Source organism: Gasterosteus aculeatus, chromosome 4 (assembly GCF_964276395.1).
Source record: "Gasterosteus aculeatus chromosome 4, fGasAcu3.hap1.1, whole genome shotgun sequence".
Taxonomy (NCBI): domain Eukaryota; kingdom Metazoa; phylum Chordata; class Actinopteri; order Perciformes; family Gasterosteidae; genus Gasterosteus; species Gasterosteus aculeatus.
Genome location: NC_135691.1, coordinates 10206295 through 10220225, shown reverse-complemented (window position 1 = coordinate 10220225; position 13931 = coordinate 10206295). Strand labels below are relative to the sequence as shown.

The 13931-nt window shown below is 39.5% G+C and overlaps 1 protein-coding gene across 25 annotated transcripts in view; it reads left to right on the top strand.

Annotated features, from left to right (window-relative positions):
- The window catches only part of LOC120817097 (protocadherin alpha-C2), a 161443-nt gene that overhangs the window by 63571 nt on the left and 83941 nt on the right, over window positions 1-13931 (top strand). The gene's annotated exons all lie outside the window — the stretch shown is intronic.

The following is a 13931-nucleotide window of genomic DNA, read 5'->3' as shown; positions in this document are numbered from 1 at the left end:
GTTGTTGGTTTACAGCTGGTTGTATGTTTGGTTCTCACGCTGCTTAGAGTCTAAGGCTGTGTTTGTTCCTGAATGCTGGGTTGATCTGGTTTACTTAAAAGTGAAATTCATATGTAAAATAGGATGTTGTTGATGGCCGAGATGAATTGGTAAATTTAGCATGAAACAATAAGTTCATAAATAGAAATATACTCTTTGATACTGAAGACATAGCTGCTTTATAGAACGAGACAATCATTACTTTTACCTTCAGAAAGCGAAAGGCTCCAGACTGCGCTTGCTTCGTATTTGATCACATCTGATTTCTTTGAGACTTTGACAGCTATTTTCAGTGCAATGACAAACCGCCGTGCTTGGCTGTGTCAGTTTATAAACTTGTTGAGAAAGATAAATGCATAATTTAAATCGTGGTTTAACTTTATGAAATATTGGAATAATTGGATTCAGTTTACAATTATTCAGTGCAGTAACCATTCACCCTTTTTGTTAGCATAACCTTAAAACATCAAGATTTATTTACAAACAATAAATATGGTTGCTGTAGCCTTTTCTAACATCTGCATCAGTGCATCATATTTAATCATTTGTTATTGAATTTTGCATAATGTAGGAATTTTAAAAAACTGTTCACAATTTTACATTTTACACACTTCTACATATATTGTGTATTTGTGTGTGTATAAGGAGTAAAATAGTGGCCAACAGACTCACTTGAGGTCTGTGCTTGATTCAGTGGTCCATGAATGGCTGCAGCTATGGCAGAGAGAGGGGAAGAGAAGGCGCCTGTGGCTGATGTGCAGTGAATCACAATGTCAGGTGGAGCTGGAACACTCTTTTTCCATCTGCAGTGATCTTCATTCATTGCAGGCCTGCAAAGCAGCAAGCAATATTTATTTGTACTTTATTTAGTTTTGAAAAAATATGAGACAGCAATGTAAAAGACTATGTCTACACAGTTTATTTAAATTAATATATGTGTATATATATATATATATATATATACATATATATATATATATTGTGAACAGTTTTTTAAAATTATGATATATATATATATATATATATATATATATATATATATATATATATATATATATATATATATATATCATAATTTTCACACTAGCGTCTTTGCCACTGATTCCTTTTTATTGAATACAAAAGTAGGTCATATTTTATCATGTGTTTAAGTCTGCATGCCAGTCTGATTCTCGAACACTATGTGTTGCCCATAGCAACGCACAAGGAGAAGCACTGTCTACTGGTTTCCACAGACTAGCGTGTGCTCAGCTGTCTTAGCAACAGCAGCGAAACAGGGAGGGAGGGATGGAGAGAGCAAAAGAGGAGGGGGAGGGGAAGTGGCTTTTCTACGGCTCATCTACAGCTCACAATATTCAATGAAAATGGATTATATCAAGGAAGTCTCCATTGTATATCAAGCAACAGACGGTGCAGATATCAAAGCAATACTAAAGGCGGGAATAGTTGATGTCATAATTAGATATGGACATAATCTTTTCTCCCAACAAAATCAACCCTTTAGATTTCCTGGATTTTTACACATTAAATAAGTCTCTGTTGAAACCTGAGGGAACACTGTGACCCACTAAGCATGCATATTAAAGCAGGAAGCAGTATGAATATGAGAGGGAAAAGGATGCGTTCAGATTCAGTGTAAGGAAGCAGCTCGGCTTCTTGAAGTTACGGCTGATCACACTTTGTCTGCGCTCCAATGTAGTTCTTTTCAGTCCTCCTCTAGACAGCAATAACTGACTGTGCATATCTGTGCATAGTTTAATGTGCACTTGTTTGTGTGTGAGATTAAAGCGTTTCCGGCCGTCATGTGTTTTACATCACAGCGGCAGTGCTAAGCTGTGCCTGGACAGCAGATGCCCAGAAAAAACATGTATCGACGTGATTAAAAATGATTGCGTCTCATTAAACCTAAAAAGTGCAGATTGATGTCGGTGGATCACTTTGGATGCCCTGGTTTCACAGTGAAAGAGAAACGCCGATGAGAGAGGAGTGGATGAATTTCTATTTTTTTCGAAACAAGCACAAGGGGATGTGCCCGTCTGATTAACCAACGCAGAACGTTTGACTATGCAAGTTGTTTTAGCTTTCATGACAACAGAAAGAGGGTGGCACAAGATAGCAACTGCATTTTCCTAATGCACCTCTGATTGAAAACATTACTGGACAACAGTCGTACATGAAATACAGCATGTTCCTCATAGTATAATCCTAAACCTTCTTTCTGTATATGCTTTCTTTGGCAGGGGTATGGCTGCTTGCTCCAGTAGCTTTCCCCTTTTGCCTGGCTGGCTGAGCAGATGTGTGCAATTGCGTTTGCATGCTGAGTGTCTGCACTAAAAATCATTCACAGCGCAAAAATCTTTGTCTGTGTATGTTGTCTTTGTTAAGTGTCTCTAAGAGAACATTTTCCTCAATAAACCATATTAGGTTTCAGATGGAAAAGGGAAGTTAAATGTCAGAGTATGAGGAGACCCAGCTGTTACAGTAAGACGCTGCGCTCTTAATGTCAGCAGCATCTGCATTATCACATACAGAAATGCTGACAACTTTCTCCCAAGCAAATACCACTTTCGCCTTTTTCTGCATTCACCCCCCTAGCGCGTACACCCACATGTTATGTGAATCTCCCAAAATGTGTTCTGCTGTGTTATCTGCTTTTCCTTTTCCTGTCCATTCTCGACTCTGCTGTGGCCTTTTACCCTTTTTTGTTAGATGACGCAATATGAATGAAACTCGACGCCTGTGTCCCTGTTCGGTTTCATGTACTGGCCTGCTTTTCCTTTCTCCATGTTTGCAGCTTCCCTCTGTGCCTCATTGCTATTTTTCTCCTCCTTCTTTACCCTCCATATAAATATCACTCTTGGTTTTCCCCCTCCCCTGCCCCCTCCCACTTGGCCTCCTTTCCCGCTTTTATGTCTCGGGACGTCTTTTCCTCTCACACAAGCCACCCTTTCATTACTCCTTATCACGTTCTGTCTGTTTCCTTCTGCAGTCTATCTCCTCTCTTGTTCTTCCACATGCTTTTTGGCTCTGTGTTGCTGTGCTTCATGCCTGTAGGGTTGTGGCTGTGGATGGTGCATGTGCTGTTTTGTGTCAGTAGGGCACATTCTCTCATACTGCTCCAGCTTGGGTGGAGGATGGCGCGTCTCACATTGAGGTCAGCCGCAGTGATGGTAATCTAATTTACACACACAAGGGTACTGCGAAAAACAGATACTGATTTCATGTTGACACTTTACATGTGCACGCTTGTGCTGAAGCACACACATTGTACACATTCACAAATCCCTAATCCACTTTACTGAAAGTCACTTCCCCAGAAGAAAGAGGGCTGATAGAAAACCAAGAAGTGATATATGCTCCCTTTGGTGGTGGAAGAAACACATTCACTGTGAGACAATTATGGGTGAACTGTATCAAATAGATTAAAAAACACTATCATCTTCAATGCCAGACCTAACTTTCACCAGTGAGATTAGAAACAAGCTGACCTATGTCACTATAGGTATGAAATGACACATGGAAAGTAGCTTAATGCATAGGATAATTCTGGCTTCCGTAACCCCACTGCTCATTCCGCTTTGCTTTACTGTTTAAAGGAATCATGCTAAAATGGCAGTTTGAACTATTGCATTGTATCTCTAGTGTCATGCATTGCAAACATTCTATATAAAGGTATAACGGTTTCTATTAACTACTTTCCATTTGAGTGACACATCTTTCCTCAAGTTTATATCTAGTGTAAACCTTGTGAGGTCAGTAATTGTACGTCTATGGTCGCTGAGATAAGTCCTCCTACCACCACATGTACATTGTTACCTACCATTAACCTTCATCTGAACTACATTTAAAAAGAGGATAACTTCTGCTTCGGCTCTGGCAGCAATGAGGTCCACAATAATGTCACTTAGATCTGTCTTTCTAGAGGAATGTTGTTGTGTTGTTGTTGTTGTTGTTTTTATTTGATTCTGCGTATTGACATCTATTTATATATTGTTTAACCATAAAGGGTTAACTCAGAGTGTCAGGAAGCATTTCTGTTTCTGTGTCACTAAGTATTGATTTCCATCACCACTCATTTGCAGCTGAGGTTGACTGAAGTTATTTTTCACTAATTAAACTGATGAATCTCTCTGACTCGAAGAAGGGATTTGGTTCATTAAATGTGTTTCTTGACGATTCTATCGGGATTGTGTTGATTAGTTGATTAAACCCTTTTAAGATTTTGCAGTTATACGAGTGTTCATGTGTGCATTAGTGAGTGTGTGAGTGCTTGTTTGCATTAGCCGGCATTATTTGTACACGATTCAGGTGATTTGGTGAATCAGGATGTTAATATAGCGTATGTCAGCAGGCACAGGCAGTGCTGCAGTGCAGCATACAGAGTATTGGTCAATAAGCTGTTCATCCATAGTGCTGTGTTTTGAACACCACAGAGCGGCAGAGAAGGGTTTGAAAAAGTAAAAACACTCTTCTCTATATTGAGTTACACTAAATGTAAATAAGAATTACACAACTTATTTTTTGTGACTTTACATCTAGGTTGGAAACATCAAAGTGCACTAATGCCAATTGGCACAAGCTTTTGACTATAATGTTTGACACTGACACATTACAACTGTACAGAAAACAATATTTTTTTGAATTGCAACAGTTTGACAATGAATTTAAACTGTTAACAACACAGAGTGCCTCCGGGTTCTAACAGTTAACAGGGAGAATCTGAGTTGGTGGTGCAGAAATTGCACTCTGAGCTGCATTTAAACTGTGGTGCAAGATTCCCTGGCCCAGCTCCTTTCGCTCTTTTCATTTGTCCGAGTACATGACGAGACTGGTTCAGAGCCATGTGTGGCTTTGATATGAGTTGGCTATGGCTACAGGCACTATGTGGGTGGAACCTGCGTCTTCCATGTTGATAAATGTAGCAAGGTTTTTATGGGAGCTTGTCTATCTAGTCTGACCTGGTTATCTGTTTGTTCTAGCCAATAGAGAAATAGTTCATACTGTTGTATTCCTTTTCTCTCTCACTGTCTCTGCCGTGCCTGTTGTGTGAGTAGTAGTGACCCTTTGTCCTTCCTACTGGTGATGTAAGCAGGTTGATTATTTTCAGTTCAGTGATTCATAGCTGTGTGAATGTGTTGTATAGGTTGGACCTTGCTACTCTTCCTTAAGAATCACTCCATTGCAGCCAAGCTAAGGCCTTTCTATGTGGGAATGGGTCTATTTCTATGAGCATTGCAACATTGCATTAATTAAAACCATTTGTGCACACCACCTTCAAATCAATAATAGCTTATGGGTGCTGTATCATGCCAATGCTCTCTCTGGCTTTCTTTTCAAATGAATGCATATCTTAATGTAATTTAGATACGTGCAATTATGTTTTGAATAATATATATATATATATATATATATATATATATATATATATATATATATATATATATATATATATATAGTATCTGTCTGTCTGATGTAAAAACAACTGATGTTTATAGTACAGCGAAGACATGTGTTATGTGTTTAAATAGTAGTTCATTTTTTGAATCAACAGACCAGAACAGATGTAGGTCTGCACTTGGCATCGGTACAGCCAGAACATCTGCCGCTGTGCTATAGGTCATCTGAACATGCCTGGAGGATTGAACTGACTGAGCAGACGGCTCAAGTCTGCATGCGTGGCAGACAGCTCTTAAATGTGAAACAAGTGAAGACACAGTTGGTTGAAAGTATGCTTTATGCTCATCCTGTTGGAGGTTCCTGATATCTGCATTTGGGATGTGATCTCTGGAGCAAAGAATGTTTGAATGTGTGAGAGAAGTCAGGTCGAAGTGGCTGCAGCCTCAGTCAGATGATGGCCTTCTTTTATCCCTGACCCGCTTCCTGTATAATAGATACGTTATAGGGCCACAGTTTACAGACTTTTCGGATTTATTCCTCATATTATGTTGATTTCTGATCATGCAGAAATAGATGGAAACAGATGTTGTGTGTATCCAGTCTCTTGCTGTTCTGCATTCCTCTATGGCTATTTGCCCCAATTAAGCTTTTCGGATGTTGTGTCTTGTATTTAAGCAAAAGCAATCTAAATTTGCTAACTGTTTTCTGTCAACAATACAGCTGTTTAATTATTTGTATGTGTTTTTATGAATTACCTTTCTTTCTTTTTATCTTTCTTTTTACTTTTTGTACAACGCGTCAACTACAACACAACTGTAGGAAAACTAATAAAGATATTTTCAAGTAGGTCACTTTCAGTATGTCTTGAGGTAATCGAGTTCATCTGGTCAAACTTAAAAAAATAAAACTCCTAGTTGTTTTTAAAACTTACAAAGTTGTTGCTTAAGACAAGCAAACTGTATTTTTTATTTTTACACAAAAGATGAAATTCCAGAGAAAAACCGAATCCAAATCGAACAAAGAAGTTAATTAACACATTTTAAATTTAATTTTTCCTTACGTGTTCTTCATTCACTATGTTGGTATCAAGGGCATGGGATTAAATTGATATGAATGAATAGATGCGGAGAGAAAGATGTTTTTTCATCTCGAATGTAAAGTTACAGCCTGACACATCGTCTGCGTTTTTTTATACTTCAGTTTGGATCCCTCTGTTCATGGAGTGTGAAACCCGTGAGCTGTTCTGTGGGTGAATCATCTCATCCCACGTGTAGCTTTTCATTTGGTAAAGTCGATCTTCTGTGTTTATTTTCAGGCCAACCATCTGTCATCACGTTTAAATCAGGGACTGGAAGGCTTAAGCTATTATTCAATCATCAGATTTATGATTTTACAATCACATCACACTTGAGCTGCATGTTTACCGACCACTAAATATTATTTCGGTTTCCCACCATTTTATCTTGTGGGTGCATTGTATGAATAAAACAATGAAACATGGGTGTGGAAGATGAGCGTTAGAGCTGTAAGCCTGACTCATATCCCACTCTCTCCTCCTACTGACTAGCTCCCTCTCTCCTTCTCTCCCTGCCTTTGTTCTTGAAAACACGGTGCTTAAGCCCGGTGAGCTTTCCTTCTCATCTTCACCTAAGGATGGCTTCTTTTCATTTGCTTGTTTATTTAGTCCCTCTGTTTGTTTTTTTCTTCTATTCAATTCTTGCGGAAAGAATCTCTTAATTTCCGTAATCTTTGTCCTCCTCACGTGTTGTTATTTCCTCTATCTGATACTCTCTCTTATGCCCCCTCCTGTCTCTTTATATAATTACAAGTTGATAGAAAATGGCTGACATCTTTTGTAAGAAGTGTTACTCTCTCGTTGATCTATTTCATGTTGGTCTCAGTTCAGTTGTTAATTGCATTTGGAAAACATATCCATTGCCCTTTAATATATATGTATATATATATATATATATATATAGCTCTCTTCCCAAGATGTCCCGAGACATCTTCACCTCCTCTCCGTGGAACGTGGAGCTGCGCTCATAGCACCTTCTTCTTTCTCTAGGCAGCAGTAAAAGAGGAGGGGAGGAATGGACTAACCTTACTCTGATTCTTCCCAGCGTCAGTCCTTGAGCCAGATGTGAAATAATCTGAACCTATCATCTGTGCGCAGTTGTGTGTTTTATACAAACACAGAGTGGCTATTTCAGTTACTTGTTGTTGAAGTTATCAAAAATGATGCCTTTTTATTAACGGCTCAGCTCATGTTAACAGATGCAGCTCTGTTGTGTCCTCGTGTCTGTGTGAGGCCTGCACTGTTAGGGAGCATAATTGCTTATGACATTTATATTTTGTTTCCAAGTAACAGTATAACACTACATAAACATTGTTTAAGTTTTAGTTATTTAGTGAATTATCATTCTGGTACTTAAACACAATTCTGTGGCCCCCTTTACAATAAATTGCATTCATGATTACCTGAGTTGAGGGTGTCTCCGTGCACGGGTGAGGGGATGGTGCTTGTCGGGCCTGCTTTCTGTATTTTGATGTTAGCTCTGGTCATACATGTGCACATGGCAACTTCAAAGACTGTGAACAGCTCATCGGTGTAATGCGCTTGCACATTCAGGGTGATGGTACCGACAACAAAATGCTTAGTTTAATGCCTAATTTCATTGTCTTGTGGTGACTTTATATTACTATACTAGTAGTAATATAATATATAAGTACTTACTTATATTCGAGGAGTCCTTTTCTGTATGTGACAGGATACTTTTCTGTGATGCTTGAGAGATACGTGCAGTTTAACAGCAGATAACAACATCAGGTGCTACGTGATTCATTGATAGGTAAACTAGCTTTTTCATTAACACCAAAACTAAATTGTGGACAGTAGACCCTGGCCTAGATTGTTTATGCATCACATTACAGATAATAAATGAAGTGAGGATCTGCTTAATGTAAGTAGAGGAAAAATGAGCAGAAACAAAGTTGTTAAACAAAATATTAAAATAACAAGGAGATTGGTCTTCTTGTGCATGCTACTGTAAATTAGTTTTTGCGTTAAAGCTAGGGCATAATTGTTCCCTAAACCCATGTTTACTCACAAATGTTTGTCTTAATCCTCATTTGCTTCGTCGTCCAACTGAGAACTGGAGCACAGCCTGTGCTGATGGTGCTTCTTACGGAGCAAAGCTATGCGTATAAGGTGTAGAAACATACACTCAGTGACCAAAACAATATAGATACCTTTACAGTGTAATGTAATAATACATTAGAAAATACTGTCTCTGTGGAACCATTAGACGTCCTTGCACCGTGTGGAATTATCAGTGTTCCTTCAGGTGCGTTAGGAACTCCCTGTCAAAGCTGTCTTTCCATTCCTCCACAAATGTCAGTTTTCCCAGTTGCCCTAGATTAAGGCTTAGTAATAGTAATAACTCTACCGCGTTACTGCTCTAATGCGATTAGGTGGAATCATCTTAATGGTGACATGAAGGATATCTTTGAAAAGGAAACAAGACACAGAGTAAACGAAGACGCCACTCACATTTAAATTCCAGACTATAGTCCAGGCTTTGTTTTGATTTTGACCTTGTGTTCTTTTATTGTTATTTTGCGTTGGCCTGATTGAACGGATTACTAACCCTCATTTTTTTTACATGATTGACTGCGTATAATATTGGGTGATGCTGTATTGCAATCAGTTTTAACCAGGTGAACCTGTGAAGTGTAATTCTCACTACATCACTCTTCATCATGCACACAAAAAAAACTACACACTTACGTTTTTTATAACATCTATTGGTTGCTCAAGATGCTCAGGCAATGTCCGTGTAGCTGTTTAAGTTTTGATGCTGATGAGAGTGCAATGTGCTGTTTGCTATTCTCGGAGACCGGCTGCAGCAGAGCACACGCTTGAATGATTGTATAAATAGTCATCTTCATTTTCTGTGTGGAACAACCTCACAAAACCTTTTCATTCATTTTCAACGTCAGATTCTCAGCAGGCCAGCACGCTCCTCTATTATTCAGACCTTTTTTTCTTAAAGAAATGGGACAAGCCCTTGCGCAGCAGCCCTGCACCTGCAGTGCACTTCACATGCGGCACTGCATTCTGCATATTCTGTACTCCATGCCTGATAAGAAAGTAAAAATTGGCATCACACATGGCAACATTGATAAATACATAGATATAATTTGCTGATGGCTAATATATATGGGACACCAACATCTGGACGAACTTTTACATTTACATTTGCCCTTGGAATGTGAATGATATGGAAACAGCATATTCTTCATCATCTTTATTTGTGGCTGATGGAATTCTCTCTTTTCTTCCCCTTTTTGCATTACTATGTATCAAGCTGAATGTGAATGTGCATATATTGTTAGACGCATCCATATCTCCTTCCCCATCTGGGAAGCTAGACATTTCAATTTCCGCAGGCAGAGGAGAAGGGTGACTGACACCAAGGCTGCTGGTGTATCTGCACCACTGATACAATTTTTTCGAGTGCAGTGAGCGTGCTAATCTAATATAAGGTTTTAAACCACTGCCTGCCTCTGACATTTGTGTGTGTTTGACAGTGAATGTGCAGACTGGTATAGAGAACAAAGAGCAGGGTAAATAAGCGCCCCCTGGTGGCATCACATGGAAATTACATCCCTCTTCTATTGTGCATTATATGTGTCAGTGTATTGAATAATTTAGCGTGTTTCCTCTCTGTATGTGCCTGTGTATTGACTGGTATTGTTATCGAGTTTTAATGGCAGTATTCATCCATGGATAGCAAGTCCTGTCCTATTTTACATTCTGATAAAAGGCTAACAAAATGCCTGCCCTCCTCCCCAGTGAGCTGTTTGATCGACAAATCTAGGTTACCCATGCCGTATAAAAATAGATTGAAGCCCACAACAAATGTTTAAGACTGACATGTTGTCTAGGGAAACAGAAAGAGAACCGGACGAGCGTCTGTCCTCGGCTGTATTAAATGTTAAAGTATAAACAAATGTCCACAATGTGGAGAAAATATGCGTTTTAGTGGATAATAACCGGCCTTTTTGTGTTTTGTTTTGTTCTGATCAAAAACAAATAAAACCGCACTTGCAGTGTTCATGAAGAGGGGTGCGGTGAAGGATGGTGAAGGGAGGGGTAACCCATGGGGGCTGCATCTGCGTCACCATGGATACAAGAGAGGAGAGAGTGAATCTATTATGGGTGCGCAATGTGAAAGGAGCGATCTATCAGACGCTGCCGTTGTTTCTATGCACTGTTGAGCCAATCAGAGTGGCCATCACAGTCAAGTGATTCTAGTTGACCAATCAGAGTTTCTTGCTACCTTCGCTGTTACCAAAGCTTGTTGTACATTCCGTGTCCTTTGATTAATAGTCAGTTGCCGCAAAGTAAACCATGAGTGTGATCCTGCTTTTCACAGGTTTGCTGGATTAACAATCAATTGTATATGAGTTGAATTAATGGTCACACATACACGTTTCTCTTTTGTCCTCTTCATCACCAATTGTATTACTACACATCACACCTTTCTTTCTCACACACCGCATGGAAATCCCACAAACACGTCCTGCAGTTAAACTCCTTACAGACACACTGTGATTCATGCTGTATAGATACCTTGATTACCGTGAACTATAAATTTGCTGTTAAAGGTTCAATAACTGACATTTTAATTTCATAGCTCCATTTTTATTATGGATATTTGGGTTTTTAAGAACAGAGTGCCTTTTACATTACTGACCACCTGTAAACTGACTATTCATGAATGTCCTCATGCTTAATGAAAACAGTGGCTACGTTGGTGCCTTAATAGGCCAACACTTCCAATACAGTGTAAAGAAGCAAAGTGGAGAGAAATGTTATGAGGCTCATGAATATGAGTTCAAATCTAAATTCCATAGCTCGCACGTTGGTAAATGACAGCTCATGACAACAACAAACAGTAAAATCAGTGGGGCTATAACCGCATTCTGTTTCTCCTGCATGTGGTTTTACAGTAGAGTAACTAATTATGTGAGATTTGGGCATTGTGCCATTACTTCCCGTATGAGTGAACACTGTGTGTGCCTCTAGTTTTATCTCAAGGGTATGAGCGTGTGTCTGTTTAAGCATCCTCCATATTGCTGTGCCCTGGTTTTCCTCTTGTTCCGGCTCACTTGTTCCCTCCTGTAACTTTGTGTGTAAATATGTATGCGCATACAAGTGCAAGTCCGTATTCTATAGATCGCAATGTGTGCACACCTGGGGATGTGGATCCTGCAAATACAAACATTAAAAAAAAAAACATTGTTTTATAAATATCAATTTTATATTTGATAGAGGTCATTGTCCCATTTAAAAGAAAGTACACCCTCTCCACTCTGGTTAACTCTTTCTCTCGGTTCATCTCCTCTGCTTTATCTGCATATCACAGTCACTTACTGGTGCAATTGGGTGTGGTTCTAGTCATACTGTTATCAAAATTAACTGCTGTATGAGTCCTATCACAGAAAACCTCATATTTAAACTATGTATTAGGTCAGCACTCCAACACACAAAGATAAGGCAAGCATTTGTACCTCAGAGCAAAAGCATGCTCTTGTAGTGTATTGCTACTGAGAAGGGAAGACAAGCAAAAGGAGTAGGTTGCCCCCTTGTGCCGTGAGCTCTATATTCCACACAAAGACCGCACCATGACATCAGCATCTTGTCACATGAAGCAGGATGTGGTGTGTGGACTGTAAGAGTGGGGGTGGTCCCCAGAGCCCCGGCCCGGAGAGTGGGTTGGGCATGGTTGAACGCAAAGGTCAGGCCCACTGGGGAACTGTGGGGGTGGAAAAAGAAGCTAGCTCTGCTGCCAAAGTGAATCTGCCATAGTGGATATGCTGCTGCAGTGCTGCATTATCAATGCATGAGCAGCTTGGAGTGGATGCTTGGTTTGAGTGTGTTTATGTGTATGTATGTTGCTTCTGTGACAATATGATCTGATTTGTTAAAATCAGTCAAATAAAAAGGGCTTTATCAACTGTAAGGGATTTAAATCGGGTCGGGAAACAAATCCAGCTGTACATTACATACAATCCCTTTCCTTTTGACAAATAAACCCATATGCTTCGACATTAGCGAGGGTGTGAGTGTTTCAGCACACATGCATCATGTCTGTGCCTGAGATGGCGTTACTATGGAGACAAGAGAGCTGTGCAGAAGGAGAGGAGGAGGGGGGAGAGACTCGCCTTGGAGCATGTTCGCACCCTTCCCCCCATCAATACTCACACACAGAAAAACTGCACAGTTCACGCCCTGATAGCACACACTTACTCAGAAGCACCCACACAGTTGTGGGAGATCATGGTATTCTTAGTACACAGGAGATATATTTGGCAACTATATGTGGTGGTTGGCATTTAATAATGCATTGAACGCACCTAAAGAACGGCTGTTCACTGCTTCCACCAAAGCCACCCCCTCCCCTGCACTGCTCCCTCTGCCCCTTTGATCACACTGCTCATAGGTGCTGCCTATGTTTGTCCTTTTACCTTCATCACGTGATAAACAACAGAGAGAGAAGCAGGCAAACATGTATCCAAACACCAGATTTATTATGTACAGCTCTCTGTGTTTGAGGGTGTAAATATTGTGTGTTTTTCTAAACCCCCATTTATTCACTTTACATTATTCAAAGATTAAATTAACATATCCTCGGGAAATGTTACTTTCATTAATGGATTACAGAGTTTATTAATACAAACTGAAATGCTGTGAGCGTACAATACTGTGTACCGTGAACACTGGGTGGTTTTAGTCAGCTGAAAATAAAAAAACCGTCAATTAAAGAAATCATGGATATAACAAACCTCTAATAATTGTCGTAGAATAATGGCATTACTGCCATGTTTTCAAAAATGATTAATTGTTTTAGTATAAGTGCATAAAAAGCTATTAATGGATTCATTTGCTCCCCATGCTTCCCAGAGGTGCTGTATGTGGCATTGGTGGAGGAGCTGGTGTGATCATCTTTTATTAACTGAATACGCAACCTGTATTTTTTTCCACATGGCCTTGTGGGCATGCAGTGAAAGGCCTTGCTGTTGCTCTCAGGTTGGTTACAGTATCTGATATCATTCTGTGCAATGTAGTGCAGTACTGGATGATAAATGTAGATACTATGAGGTCCGTTAGTTATGTCTATAAACAGTTTGGCCACCGAGGGATCAAGTGATTGATTTCACATTTAAATGACTTTTCCAAAATGTAACAAAACAAGGTCAAAGCAGTGTCAGCATTCCATGAAGCACAATCCCTGGTATAATAAAGACTGATTATCTTAATACTGCTGAGTAAACTGTAGCATCAGTAGTCCATGTGTGTCATGTGGATTTTTAGTAATACAATCCAGCCAGTGACCTACAAGCAAACTATGAATCATTGAATGTCATCATGATTAGTCTGATGGGCAAGGCGTCTTTGTCTATGTATAAGAAGCGAATGTGCAACATAC